Source organism: Leptodactylus fuscus, chromosome 5 (assembly GCF_031893055.1).
Source record: "Leptodactylus fuscus isolate aLepFus1 chromosome 5, aLepFus1.hap2, whole genome shotgun sequence".
In the NCBI taxonomy this organism is placed as follows: Eukaryota; Metazoa; Chordata; class Amphibia; order Anura; family Leptodactylidae; genus Leptodactylus; species Leptodactylus fuscus.
Genome location: NC_134269.1, coordinates 150,027,719 through 150,042,155, shown reverse-complemented (window position 1 = coordinate 150,042,155; position 14,437 = coordinate 150,027,719). Strand labels below are relative to the sequence as shown.

The 14,437-nt window shown below is 41.0% G+C and overlaps 1 long non-coding RNA gene across 3 annotated transcripts; it reads right to left on the bottom strand.

Moving 5' to 3' along the window:
* Positions 1-695: 695 nt before the first annotated feature.
* LOC142203613 (uncharacterized) lies at positions 696-13,797 on the bottom strand. 3 transcript variants are annotated; one of them, XR_012716116.1, is made up of 5 exons: positions 13,712-13,797; positions 7,690-7,860; positions 6,991-7,209; positions 5,093-5,234; positions 696-1,455 (listed from the first exon to the last, which is right to left on the bottom strand). It is a non-coding gene; the product is annotated as an uncharacterized LOC142203613 (long non-coding RNA). The 3 variants fall into 3 exon arrangements; XR_012716114.1 differs by lacking the exon at positions 5,093-5,234; XR_012716115.1 differs by lacking the exon at positions 696-1,455 and having other exon boundaries at positions 4,591-5,234.
* Between the last annotated feature and the right edge of the window lie 640 nt (positions 13,798-14,437).

Here is a 14,437-nt window from a genome sequence, read left to right as displayed (position 1 = left end):
ACACAGATGGCATCCGTTTTTTCCATGGACCCATAAACGTTAATTGGTGTGATGCATCTTTGTTTTTTGCAGACCATAGGACATGTGATTAAATACATTGAAATGAATGGGCATGTATAACATGTGCGAAAATGCATTACTTGATATGGACATGTGAATATGGTCTAAGATTTGGTAAACTCAAGGTTTACTGCAGCTGATGAGTGACTATGATAGGAGAAGACGTTGCAGGTAAGTTATGTTGACTACCTGAAGTCTGCCCGTGCACACGACATGTCGGGGGGACTGGTTTTGCAGCAGAATGTACTCTGTGTTGCACTCACCCCTTTGGGGACTTGGAGTATCGGAGACCTTCAGGAGAATCTTGGCCTGCCCTCTCAGCCATGTGCCATATTTATCTGTACAGCAGTTCTGTGGTGAAAAGCCGCCATAGACCCTGAACCTCTGATAAACAGTATATGAGTACAGTTATTTATTGAATCAGATGTGATCATTTTTATAGAATTATTTCATTATTGACACATTTCATGCATTGTCACTACTTGCAATAGTGAATGTGGTCACTTCCAGCTTCATATAAGATTAACATTAGTACATATTGTGCATGTCTGGAATATAACTAATAACTAACTAGTCTGTATTTACAGCATAGGATAGTAACAACAGCCCCATAGTTCACCACCACCTTGTGTCATCATCATATGCCTCCCAGCGTATTCACATCAAGTGCCAGGGCATAGCTTGGATTTTTCATTATGAATAAATATTCACATACAGAGAATCTATTGTTTGATGTAATATTTACTTGTATGTTTCTAATTATAAATATACAACATATTTTTGAAAACCATTTAGCCATAAATTTGTACATTGTCTATGTATTAGCATGTATTAAATATAAAGATATCATTCATCAGAAATCCACATCTGTGCTGCCAAAACTACCCTGATCAGATGCATATAAGTAACGATTAAGCATAAAAAAAGTTAATATATCCCGTCCCTGTTATCTGTTAGCACCATCTTGATGCATCAAAATTTCCTTGGTAATGAAATTTCTCTTGGGAATGGATCAGAAGCCCCCATACGCATCAAGGAATGCCCTTTGATGACACGCGGATGTCATGTGCATGGGATCTTAGTCTATGTTCACAAGCCATAAGTAGTAGTGGGAAAATGCAGAGAAATCAGCGTTTGAAGTCCATTTTTGGCTGAGGCTCCACATTGCGGAAACGCAGCTTTTTTTCTTGCATATTTTGATGCAGTTTTTTTTTAAGCCAAGTCAGGAGTGAATTTAACAGAGAGGAAATATCTAAGAGCTCCCTTCATATTTTCCATTCCTTTTCATGCCACTCCTGACTTTGGCTAAAAAAAAAACAGAAAATTCTGCAACGTGGGGTCTTTGCCTTTTGTTGTATTCCTCTTCTTCAGCAAAACGTTCAGCGATATAAACACCTGCAAAATAGCAAAAAAGCATGTTAAGGTTAAAGAGGACCTTTCACCACTTTTGGGCACATGCAGTGTTATATACTGCTGGAAAGCTGACAGTGCGCTGAATTCAGCGCACTGTCGGCTTTCCCGATCTGTGCCCGGTGTAAAGAGCTTACGGTGCCGGTACCGTAGTGCTCTATGGTCAGAAGGGCGTTTCTGATCATTAGCCAGGAACGTCCTTCTGCCTCGCGGCGCCAATCGCGCTGTACTGTGGAGCGGGTAGGAACGCCCCCTCCCTCTGCTCACACAGCTCGTCCATAGACGAGCATTATCAGGAGCGGGGAGTTCCTCCCGGCTCCACAGTACAGCGCGATTGGCGCCGCGAGGCAGAAGGACGTTCCTGGCTAATGGTCAGAAACACCCTTCTGACCATAGAGCACTACGGTACCGGCACCGTAAGCTCTTTACACCGGGCACAGATCGGGAAAGCCGACAGTGCGCTGAATTCAGCGCACTGTCAGCTTTCCAGCAGTATATAACACTGCATGTGCCCAAAAGTGGTGAAAGGTCCTCTTTAAGGCCCCACATAACAAAACAACACTGCGCAAAAAAAGGCAGCAGAAAACGTTTTTCATTGCATTTTCACTGAGTTTTCTCAGCAGACTTTTTTGGCACTATTATATCTATATGGAAAACGCCAGCATTTCTGCAGGTATAATTGACATGCAGTGATTTTCAAAACGCCAACGTTTTTGAAAATGCAGTTTTTCCGCTGCACATTTTTTACTGAATTGTGTGGATGGGATTAGCCAGAATCCCATCCACTTTTCAGGTACTGTATAATGCAGCATTTTTTGCCATGGTGTTTACATAAGGTGGAACTTCAGCCTTAGGGTTGATTCACATCTGCTTTTGTATTCCGTCCAGGGAGAGTCTGCATGGAGACCCCCGAATGGAATACAAACGCAATTGCAAGCGCTGTGCTGTAAAAGCACATGGACCCCAGAGACTATAATGGGGTCCGTGTGTTTGCCGTGCACTGCCCGCACTAATCATGTCTGCATTTTCTGAAATATGTGGATCATGGCATTTACACTACAAGGGTTCCTGGTCTAAAGTGTATTTGGGGAATAATCAGCATCAAAAAACTATAGGGGAATTTATTAAGTCCGGAACATAATGCCCCCGTCTTAATATCAAGAGTGCTGGCAGTGAGAGAATTATTGCATGTCTCCAACCTCTTAATAATTCTATGCACCAGAAATTAAATCTACAGTAGACTGGCATAGATTTCAGGGCTAGCTCATTCTGTGTTTTCACAGCTATAACAGAGGACTGAGGCGACCCCACCCAGCTCACCATAATCCCAGACCCTTTCACCCACAGTTTCACAAAAGCAGTGTGGGTGGTCAAAAATTGACAAATTGACACATTTTTTGTCACAAACCAACCTTGTGCCAAGAAATTGCAGGTTTACAGCTTTTAACCCCTACACAGGGGGTCTCCACTGATATCATCCCCAAGCTGTATCTACAGCGAGCCGCCAACCAGCAGAGCAAATAGATAAAGTGTAATTGTGTAACGCAGGGGGTCAGGGACAATTATGCCATATAAAATACAAGAGCCAGGGGCAAAAATACAAAATCGGAGTAAGGGTCAGACAAGAGGTCAAAACCAAATAAAAAAACAAACAAACAGAAAACAAATGATAGTCAGGACATTCTGGGATACTTGAGGAGAGTGGTCGAGGTCAGGCAAGAGGTCAGAGTATCAGAGTACCAAGAAGTCAAAAAAATCACAGACACAGGCTGTCTTTTATATTCTGCTGTACAAATTCAATAAAATGGGACCCAGAGGAATGGGAAAAAGCAAAGAAAATGGCAGCAAAAAATAAAAAAAAAACACAAAAGCAAAAATGCTGTGAAGAAAAACACTGCATTTTTTTTCTAAAGCATACTATAGCTGCGTGTTGCTATATGGAGCCTGGGGTTTTTGGTCAGGATTTTGATGTGGAATCCGCGTCAAAATCCTGCTCAAAAAAACGCCTCCCATTGAAATCAATGGGAGCTGGTCATTTCCTTTTTCTGCGAGCGGTTTGTTCCCGATCGTGGAAAGAAGAAGCGACATGCTCTTTCTTCAGGCAGATTCGCCTTGCAACACCTCCCTCCCAACTATGCCCATTCATTTGGGCCTAATCCGGATAGGAATGCCACAACTGAATGCAGGCATCCAGGCGCGGCTAGCCGTTTTTTGGTCTGGAATCTGAAGCGGCCTCCGTGTCAAATTTCGGACCAAAAAAAAAACATCTGAACCCAGCCTTATAAGACCTTTAGCCTTGTGGGGGCGCCCCACAATCTTCACACAGCACAGGAGCACGGTGGTATTAATCCGAATTTTGTGGGAAATCATAATATAATGCATTATTGTACATAATGATGTGGTTATTAAAACGATCTGCATGTAGCAAGAAAACAGAAGAAAGCAGCATGGAAAAGTATCTGTTATGGATTTTACTATTCCCTACCACATTTATTCTTGTGAAAAAAAAAAACAAGTGCTTCCCACTGAAACAACACCATTCAAATCAATGTAATTGATTTTCAGATATTTCTGCAACAAATCTGCCATATGTGAATCTACCCTTACAGGGACAAAGCCAATAGTACAGAGGTGCGGAGCAATCCTAAATGCTATGTTGCTATTGACTGTGGTGTTGACTGGTCACTCCTACGCTTTCTTGAAGACTTCTGAAACATCCAGTTCTCTAAGCAATGAGGTACTAACAGCTTCTTTTTAAGATCTTGCACAATAAACTAATGTATATGCTTAGGATATAGATGCTTTATAGAGAAGGTCATCTATGTATGTTAGGTCGGGGAGTAGAACATGTCGGTCTATGGCTAGTAAGACATTTGTTATCTTGGGCCACTTATTACTATCAAGAGGATTTTTACAATACGTTTCATTGTGAGAACAAAACTAAAATATTGATTTAACATAATAAAACATATCCTGCTATATAGAAGTTTATATAAGCAAGGCATAAACTATAAGCCAGATAACTAACATGGAAACATTGAGTGTCATATTATGTACTAATATAAAACTATAAAATACAAACCAATATCTTCTATAAAAGAAATGAATTGGCTCGGCAGCATGATCTACTTCCTAACAACATTATGACCTTGTCAGCAAAGATCTCCTCGTGGCTAAACCCCATTTGCCTAGTTTTGTTGCTTACCTTGGCAGCAATTTCAGGTCATTTTTGTATAAAAAGAACATTGTGTTATTGTGACACAAACCACTGAGGGTGTTACAATAAAAGCGCAGTTTGCTGACTTCTACAGGTATATCATCTTTACAAACAGTGGAAACTGAATCAAAACCACCAATGAATGGAAAATATTAAAACCTATAAATAGTTTTTTTTAAACAAAGCTTTAACTAATGCTGTTTTTGTATGATTTTCAATGCCACTATTTAAAAAAAGCCAGTCCTCACAATACCTTGTTATGTAGAGAATAGCTTGTACAATGTATATTGGGGGCAGAGGTAATACTATTACCATCACAGACAATGTAATGCTGCAGGCAGATAACACAGGATACCACCATTGACAATAGGTGATTGGCACAACTCTCCTCCTACCCTTACTTACACGTATGATACAAAGCATGCCCACAACACTCTCCCACCAAAGTCAGCTAGTCATTTTCTGTTTTCTTGTTATGTGCAGGTGTCTGCTATAAATCAGCAATGTTCACATCTCACAGAGGTAGGATGGCTGCCCAAACAATTATCTAAATATAATAAAATAGACAATCAGAAAAAAAGAGTACATTGCAGTATGCCTTATTAAAGAGGTGATCCTGCCAGATAGAAAGTGTTTTTATGAAATTGATAGCAGGTACTACTATAGGGGCAATGGTCCTGCTGCACTTTCCATTTAAATTCATCAACTGACAATATCTGTAAAAGTGCTGCGGAATATGATGGCGCTATACAAGTAAGCATTAAAAAAAAAAAAAGGGAGCTTCCCCAATTTTCTGGGAATTTTTCCCTGCCTCCCAAAGGGAAGAAAAATTTTAAGGAAATAGGAATAAAAAAATAATTTGCAATGGACATGTTTTTATCTTTTGCATTAACAGTATTCCAATATAGAGGGGTTTGCCCATGCATACAAATTACCTTATATTTTCAGGGGATCTGATCTCCACAGATCACACGTATGGAGGAATCCTTGTATCCTTGCCCGAGTGGAGTGACAAAATTGTAGGTATGCTGCCGCTTCATTCATTTATATGAGAAGGAAGAAAACAGCCAAGTAGATTTCCCGAGATACTAATGGATTAGAAGTATACTAGTGCACAGTCACTCCATTCAAGCTAGGGGACAAGAAACTCTGTATTCTCATGATGTGACTGCAGGGACCCCCACCAATCTTCAATTTATCCTCGTTGTGCTATTTTTGATACACCAGGGTAATAGAGAAACAATATAATTACTATGCACATTGTTTCTAAGTCTGTGTCTAGACATGAACTGATTCTAAGCAGATTTGTCTTTTAGTACCCTGACATCCCCTGTAGCCATGAAGAGCCAGCAGAAACGTAAGTGCACCAGTGAAAATGCATGTCTGTTCATGTTAGAAGGGATTTTGGGATTTGTTCCAATAGTTCAATCACATTCAAGTATTATTCAATATTCAGTCATTGAGATTCTATTACATGTCTAGTCATGTCTGCTGCACACATTTTCTTTTAATAAACTGAATTTGTTTTCTAAGAACACATAAATAAAATAAAATATAGCAAGTTTATATTTTTTTTTTGTGGAAAAAGATGCAGAATAACAAAAGCATTTTATATATTCGATTAATTGTATTAATAAATCAGCAATACTTAGAAAGGCTTAAGTTTTGAACGGAGTTAAACTTTCCTGTTGTATAGATTTATCTTCTAACAATTGAATCTTGTAATGTGATCTTTAACATCAGATCAACCACAGAGTATAATGTTCAAACTATTAAAATCTAAAAGTATTTATTTCATATGGTGAGCGCTCTAATAGAAAAAAAAATCAAAATGCCTGAATCTCTGTTTTTGGTCATCTGGTCCCACCACTAAAGCACCGTTCACACAGGGCAAGAGGGGGCGGATTTTTGGAGCTGAATCCACGTCATAATTCACCCCCTCTCAATAGCGGTCTATGTAGACCACTAGCACTCTTTTCCATGAGTGGCAACATGCCGCTCACGGAAAAAAGAAGCGTGCTTCCCTTTCTTCAGGTGGATTCCGCAGCTGATTCAGCTGCGGCGTCCACCTTGCGACAGCACCCTCCGGACTAGGCCTAATGCGGAGCGGGTAGCCGCGATGGGATGCCATGAGGCAGCCAGATTCACACTGGTGCCTGTTATTGCCTTGTGCTTGCTGGTTTCCCATGCGGTTTATTTACTTGCATTCTTATCCTTGACCTCTGGCTTCCCTACTGACTATTCTTTTGGACTCCGATTTGGCACTGCATTGCTCGACTGTTACCGAACCCTTGCTAACTGACCTCCCTTTGTTGTTGTTCGTCTTGTCTGCGTTTTGTGTATCACTTATTCAGGAAGGGAATGTCTTCGTGGTTGCCGCCTATTACGTAGGATAGGGCCTGGCAATAGGAAGGGACAGTGGGGTGCTTCAGCTTAGGGCTCACTGTCCCTTGTGCCCCTTCCTCCAGGGTTCGCCAGCAGCTTCTGGGGAATTATCTGGCTATTCCCTAACACTATAGTTCCTAAAAGACGAGAAGAAAAAAAAAATCAGTCATATGCGTAAAAACATTACCCACTTAAACAGAACAAAAAAAGGGGTTGCCATTGCCTCTACCCACCACTCACACTATCAAACATGCTATTCAAAGGCTCTAGGATGGATAAAAGCTGCTAATGAAGATTTGTGGCATAAAGCACAGACCTTTTGTCTAGTACCCGAATGTCTCCATCCCCATAAATAACTGTGGGGTGGCCACATAATGCTGTGAGGGGCCACTGTGAGGGTATTACAGTGCGTTGGAAGGATTGGGTGGGCATTATATTATGTGTTGGCCACTGAGGGCCAATGTAATGTAATGTAATTACACCAATGAGCAAAAGGGTAACAATATTTTGAACTTATGTCTTTCAGGCTCCATATCTCACCATACACTACAGCTTCCAACATGAAACTACCATCATTTTATAGACATATAGACATCTCATACATAAATATGACTTACAACTGTTTAGCATATGATTAGTTATGCAGATTCTTGTCATGTAATCTTTTTCTTCAATGGCACTGCTCTAGGTATTGTGAGACATAAGCAGTTTGGAGCAGCACACGTACCAAAGTTGGATGTCACCCTCCAGTGGGACCAGGTGTTACCTTAGTATTGCTATGGGAGGTCCTGGAAGAAAAAACTGAAAAGTTGTGAATTAAAACAAAACCAATAGCCCATTCATCAATGTGACAAATAGGCACAAAAACAGAACATCTGGAATGCGGCAAATACTTTATTCTAAGATGTTTTTTTAATTTTTGTTTTTTACTAGTTGTGAATCATAAGATCACAAGCAAAGCTTAGTGATCAGACATGAAATTTTTCTCATTTCTCTGTTCTGAGATATAATAAAAATAATAAAATTAAAAAAAAAAAGAAAAAACCCATCTAGATCACTGAGAGCTGAACCTAATTTAATAAAAACCCTAAGTAAAAAGTATTTGTGCACGCTTTAGAAGATGTCAGTATGCTTTTAATAAACTGTAATTGTCATTATTATACTGTACGCCTGATACTGCTGGAGCACAAAAACAAGCGCAGCTTTCTACTTCCAATACGTATTGTGCACAGAGGCCTGACAAGTCACTGTCAGACATTTCACAGGAAATTGTGTGTGATTAAAGAGGTAAACTACATTAACAGCAATCCCAGAAGTGTCACAAAGACTAAATTACTGCATTGAAATGGATTTGAATGGAAGGAAAGGCAGAGAAAACAATGGATTTGGGCGTATTTGATATCGGCCAGGAGTTCCTGCATACGTGGCATAAATACTCAACCTCAACTTAATTGCTCTTGTCTAACTCATTCTATAAAGATCTACTTGCAATTTCTGTAAGTGACATGACTTTGTTATCCTAAGTGCCAGCATTTCAGGGATCCGAGGCTTGTTTTGTTGAGCCGGGAAGGAAGGTTACTGTGGTACAGATTTGTAGGAAGTCTGGAGCCGCTATCTTATAAAGGGTCACTCCTTGTTTCTCATAAAAGAAAATGCTAACATATTACTTACAGTATATTTCAGTCATCGTCACAAACAGTGGCATAACTACCGTGGTAGCAGTGGTAGCATCTGCCACAGGACCCCGGACATTAGGGGCCCAGCGACAGCCACTACCTCTGCAGGTTTTTTTTTTTCCTTAATAGGCTCCTTAATATCCCCACACCCTCAAGGGCCCCATACCTTCCCTACCATAAGTAGAAGATCGGCAGTAGATGCAGGGCTGCAGATACTTCTTGTAAAAGCTTCCGCACACAGCACCTTCCTGTTCCACCTCTCCTCAGTATCAGAGTGTGAAGGGAGACATCCTGTGCAATTTATCTGCTCTCTTCACTGCTAGACAGAGCTGCACAGCCACATGTAAGTATATTTTTGGATAAAATATGTATAATTGTGTATATGTGTTTACATTATGTGTCTTATATAATGTGTGAGTCCTGTATGTGTGTAGATAGGTGTGTGTATATGTTGTATATGAATGTATGTGTGTGAGTAGATGTGTATATGTGTAAGTATATACAGCATATCAATGTCTATCTATCTATCTGTCTATCTATCTCCTATCTCCTATCTATCAATCTACCATATCTAACATACCAGAATTGTATTTTATAATGTGATGTTTAGGCCCGGTTCACATCTGAGTTCAGGTTTCCGTTCGTGGAGTCTGCTTGGGACCCCCCAAACAGAAACCTATACGCATTAAAAGTGGTTACTTTCAGGGTCTCCAATTATTATACTCTGGGGTCTGAAAAGACCCCAGAGTATAATAATTGTTCATAGGGTGTTCATTATGGGGCATAATAGTGTATACAGGGGCCACTATGGGGCATAAGAGAATGCACAAGAATGCGGCGGAGGTTGGTCGGTCGAGGTCTTTAGTGTCAGTCAGGAAGGGGGGGGGGGGGGGGGCCCATGTCAAACGTTCGCCACGGGGCCCCGCCATTCCTAGTTACACCACTGGTCACAAATAAGGTTGTCTTAACAAAGGGAAACAATGCAATATTAGGGAAACTATACACATTCTATGAGAGTAAAGATAGACATCACATGAATGCTTTGTACAGATCAGATAACCAATAGAGAGAAAGACTTTATATAATCTAAGTATGACTTTTCTACAACTACAGTGTCAGAATCAAGAATGAAACTATAAATGGAGAAAAAGGTGACCATAAAACTAAGGGCCGGTTCACATCTGTGTTCGTAATCCGTTCGGGGAGTCCACATGGGGACTCCCCGGGGATGGAATACCGCACGCATTGGCAAGTGGTGAGTGTATGAAAGTACACGGACCCCAAAGACTATAATAGGGTTCATGTGCTTTCCGCGTAGTGTCCAGACGATCTACTTTCTTGTCCTCATGACTCACGTGGAAAGCTCACGGACCCCATTATAGTCTATGGGGTCTGTGTGCTTTCATATGCTCACCGCTTGCAAATGTGTTTGTATTGCGGACTCCCCGAACGGATTGCTGAATGCAGATGTGAACCGGGCCTAATATAACAACATCTATTCCTTCCAACCTCTCCACATGGATACACACTCAGCAAAGAAGGGAATATATTAGATACTACTAGATACCTCTGCTAGCAAACAAAATGAGTCACCATATTGAAACTGAATATGTTAGATACTTCTTTTCCTTGACAGTCAGGGGACAGCAGGGACACCTCCATAAAGGTTATGTGGTCAGAGCATCTCCATAAGCCAAATGACAGAGTGGCACTGTAAATGATGCCAGACTGCCCATACACTTATAAGCACAGATCCTCCAATATAAATATATGATAAATAAAACATAATGATCTCAATAAAAACCAACCCCACAAACAACAAAAGAGAGTAATAAAAATAATGGAACATTGTTACCAGTTCTAGTAAGTAGTGTAGCATCACACACTAGGGTCACGGAACTTATCATCAGCAGGGGGATCACACTGGGTACCGAAGGACAATACTACAACACCCTGTCACAAGGCCGGTCCCAAAACTGACCCTAACAACCCTATTTATGTCTCCTTCCCTTCTCCTTGGGAATACTCCCTTTTGTTTGTGGGGTTGTTTTTTATGGAGATGTAATAAATGTTATGTTTTATTTATCATATATTTATTCTGGAGGATCTGTGCTTACAAGTTTATTACTCTGAGATATGTGGGGAAGTTAATGCTCCTTTGATTTTTGTGCTTTCTGATTTATACAGACTGCCCAAAAACCATATCAGAATGCCCCCATAGGCAGTCTGTGACTATTAACAATGTATGTCAGTGACTGTTCCCATAAATAGTGCCCCATAAACATTAACAATTAAGCAGTGGCATAACTAGGAACGGCGGGGCCCCGTGGCCAACTTTTGACATGGGTTCCCCCCTGATCAACGCCCGCTGAAGACCTCAACCGACCCCCCCCCCCCCCCGCATGCCCTATAGTGGCCCCTGCACACATTACTATGCCCCATAGTGGCCCCTGAACACAGTATTATGCCCCTTAGTAGCCCCTGCACACAGTATTATGCCTCATAGTGGCCCCTGCACACAGTATTATGCCCCATAGTGGCCCCTGCACACAGTATGATTTCCCATAGCGACCCCTGCATACAGTATTATGCCCCCTAGTGGCCCCTATACACAGTACACAGTATTATCCCCCACTGTGGACACCCATGAACAAATATTATACTCTGGGGTCTTTTCAGGCCCCAGAGTATTATAATTGGAGACCCGGGGGGGGGGGGGGATTGGGGGATGCAAACATAAAAAACACTGTTACCTTTCTCTGGCTGCGCTGCAGTCCTCGCCCTTCTTCAATGACGTCCAGGACGTCACATGACCCGGGACGTCACATGACCGGGTCCGTCCCAGGTCATGTGACATCAGGGAGCGTCCAGACATAAGCCCGAACCTGCCCGGAGCGTGGAAAGTTAAGTAACATAGTTTTTTATGTTCTCTTACCTTTCCTGGACCTCTGATCATTATACTCGGTAAGTAAATAGGGCCAGCTGGTAACTGGGAAAAAAAAACGCAGCGGTAGCAGCTGTCGCTGGGTCCCTAATGTCCCAGGCCCTGTGGTAGCCGCTACCTTGGTAGTTATACAACTGCAATTAAGTATATACGGCAGCGCAGCATTTTGGCTGTGGATTTGCATTTCTGCAAGGTCATATAAACAAGCACCATTACTTATAAAAGACCTTTGTTAAGAGAAAAGGACCAATTTACACAAGAGCTTATTGTGAATATGGAAGACAATATGTGAGGAAAATAACAGTTTACTCTTGCACAATATTGGCATAAAACACTGAACCAAACCTGATGGAAGAATAAATATTTGTCTGAAGTGGATATTATTGGGTCAATGATCTAATACTGCTTACATAATGTACAAGAAGGCAACACATAGAATATACCAATACCCAAAAGACTGAACGTGTGTAAATATACAGAGCTCTAACAAACGTATGTAGACAGAATGACCATGACTAAGATCTCTGGTGCATGAATATACATATCGTGAGGAGTGTATATCCAATGCTTGGGACTTGGGCACTCAAGAGAATTAAGGGGCTGTCACCCTTTACTCAGTGCCAGTCCATATATACAGCTGTCCCTGCTGCTGTAGCTCTGCTCTATTCACTTACATGGGCCTAAGCTGCACTACCAGGCACAGATGCATATACAGATGAGATGCTGGGCCTATAGGAACATTAAAAGGGTCAATGTCAATTTCTAATGTTAATTGCTTGGAGCCATTCATTTTTGGGCCGTAGAACAGTTCTGACTCAAATGCGAAGTTTTAAAGCTGCCCCTCATCTATAGGCCCACATGTAATAACTGGCCATATATGCAAAACTCTAAGGGTGCATTCACACAATGTCTTTTGGCACGAAATGTGTAAAATCACGGCCGCAAAATAGCGCCGCACTATACGGTACCGGCTCCCATTGAAAACAATGGGAGCGTATACGGCCCGCAAAAGATCCCGCGGCGTCTACGTGGCACATTACGTGCCAAAAGACATTGTGTGAATGCACCTTAATAGTCAGGACAAAGCCGGCATCATTTAACTTATTTCTGGTACTGGTCTGACACAGGCTTCACTTATGTGTCTGGCAGTCTCAGCTGCTGATCTTTGGTTTCTGACTTGCAATGGACTTGGACCTTGCTTTTTGTATAAGCCATTGGCATTATATTAAGTGTTCTCTGTCCTCTACTACTGAACCCTGTCAATCTCAACAACTGTTCCATTCTTCAGTAACCACCTCACACTAAATTCATGGGGCTCTTTCTTTTGGAATAACTGGGACTGATATTACTAAAGACATTATGTATATTGTTTCTTAATGTAGCTGAAGATGTGATTTCACTCTTCTGATTTTTTTTATTTTATTTTATCATAGTAATATTGAATGCAAATGCAGATCCCTTTTATATAAGGAAAAACCTCCAAAGATAAGATGTAGAGTTGTATTGTAAGATTTCATTAAACACTAATATTATTATTACTTAATAATGTATTGATTTAATAATATTTGCATCCAGTATGATAATTATTCCTTTCTTTTTCCCAGACAGATGGCTAAAATGTTTGGAAATCATCCCACAGTATTGGGACCTGTGCACCATAATCTCTCAGTGTTGCACATTTGTCTTGGCAAATATCCCAACCACAGTTCAGTTGCATCCCATGAATACAAAAAATCAGATTGGACAAGTATGACTGCATAATAACAACTGTTATAAGGATATCAGCCACCAGCCACAATGCCCCCAGAACAATGCCTAGCTGGTCACAAAGCTCCATAACTTTGTCATTCACCAAACCACCTTAAGAATGTCCACTATTATAACCCTTATTAAAGTCAGACACGTACCACCAATGTGCTCTTCCATAGACAAACCAATCTGTTTACAACCCAGAATGTCTGTGTGTGTATGACCTATATAGCAATTCATTGTAGAATGAAATGCAAAGAGGATACTCACTAAAGAGGACCTTCTCCACTCCTAGCAACTCCAGTTCTCAGCATCTGTTAATAGGTGGTCCTCCACTCATTCCAGAGCAGTTTCTCTAGCTCTTGTTGTTCCTAAGTAATAAGTGTACATAGTTATGGTGCCTGATATGCTGCTTAGACTCTTGTTTGTCAGGAGGCCAATGTCAGGCAGGGGTAAGCAGGGGGTGTAATTCAGAGCTAACCTCATAGGTAGCCTGTGTTAGAACTCAGAATCATAACACTTGTCTTCTCCTGCCTGATACCACCCACCTTACAGTAGAGAGCTGAAATAGTATAAGAGGCACCAAAACCTACAGCACTTATTGCCCAGGAATGGTGGAGTTAGAGGGAAAATTCTGTCTGTACTGAAATCAGTAAAGAGACACCTACTAAATGATCCAGAGAGCAGGACTCGGTGGAATTGGTAAAAAGCCTTCTTTAATTCTTTATACCTTAATGTTATTATACACAGTTTATTCAATGTTGCAGTTCTATATTACGTGCAGTGTCTTATGTTGACTGTAAATCTTCCAGAAACTTGTTCTTTGGAAGAACATTAGTACATAATGTGATTAGGAATATACGTTTCAACAGGATGCAACCCGAATCCCTGTTCCTCTGTGCCTGCGTCTTGTTGTGACGTGTGAGATGTGTACTTTCCGTTTGGATGGCTTAGTAATGTCTTACTTCTGACCTTCTCAGAGTTGCACAACTGTTA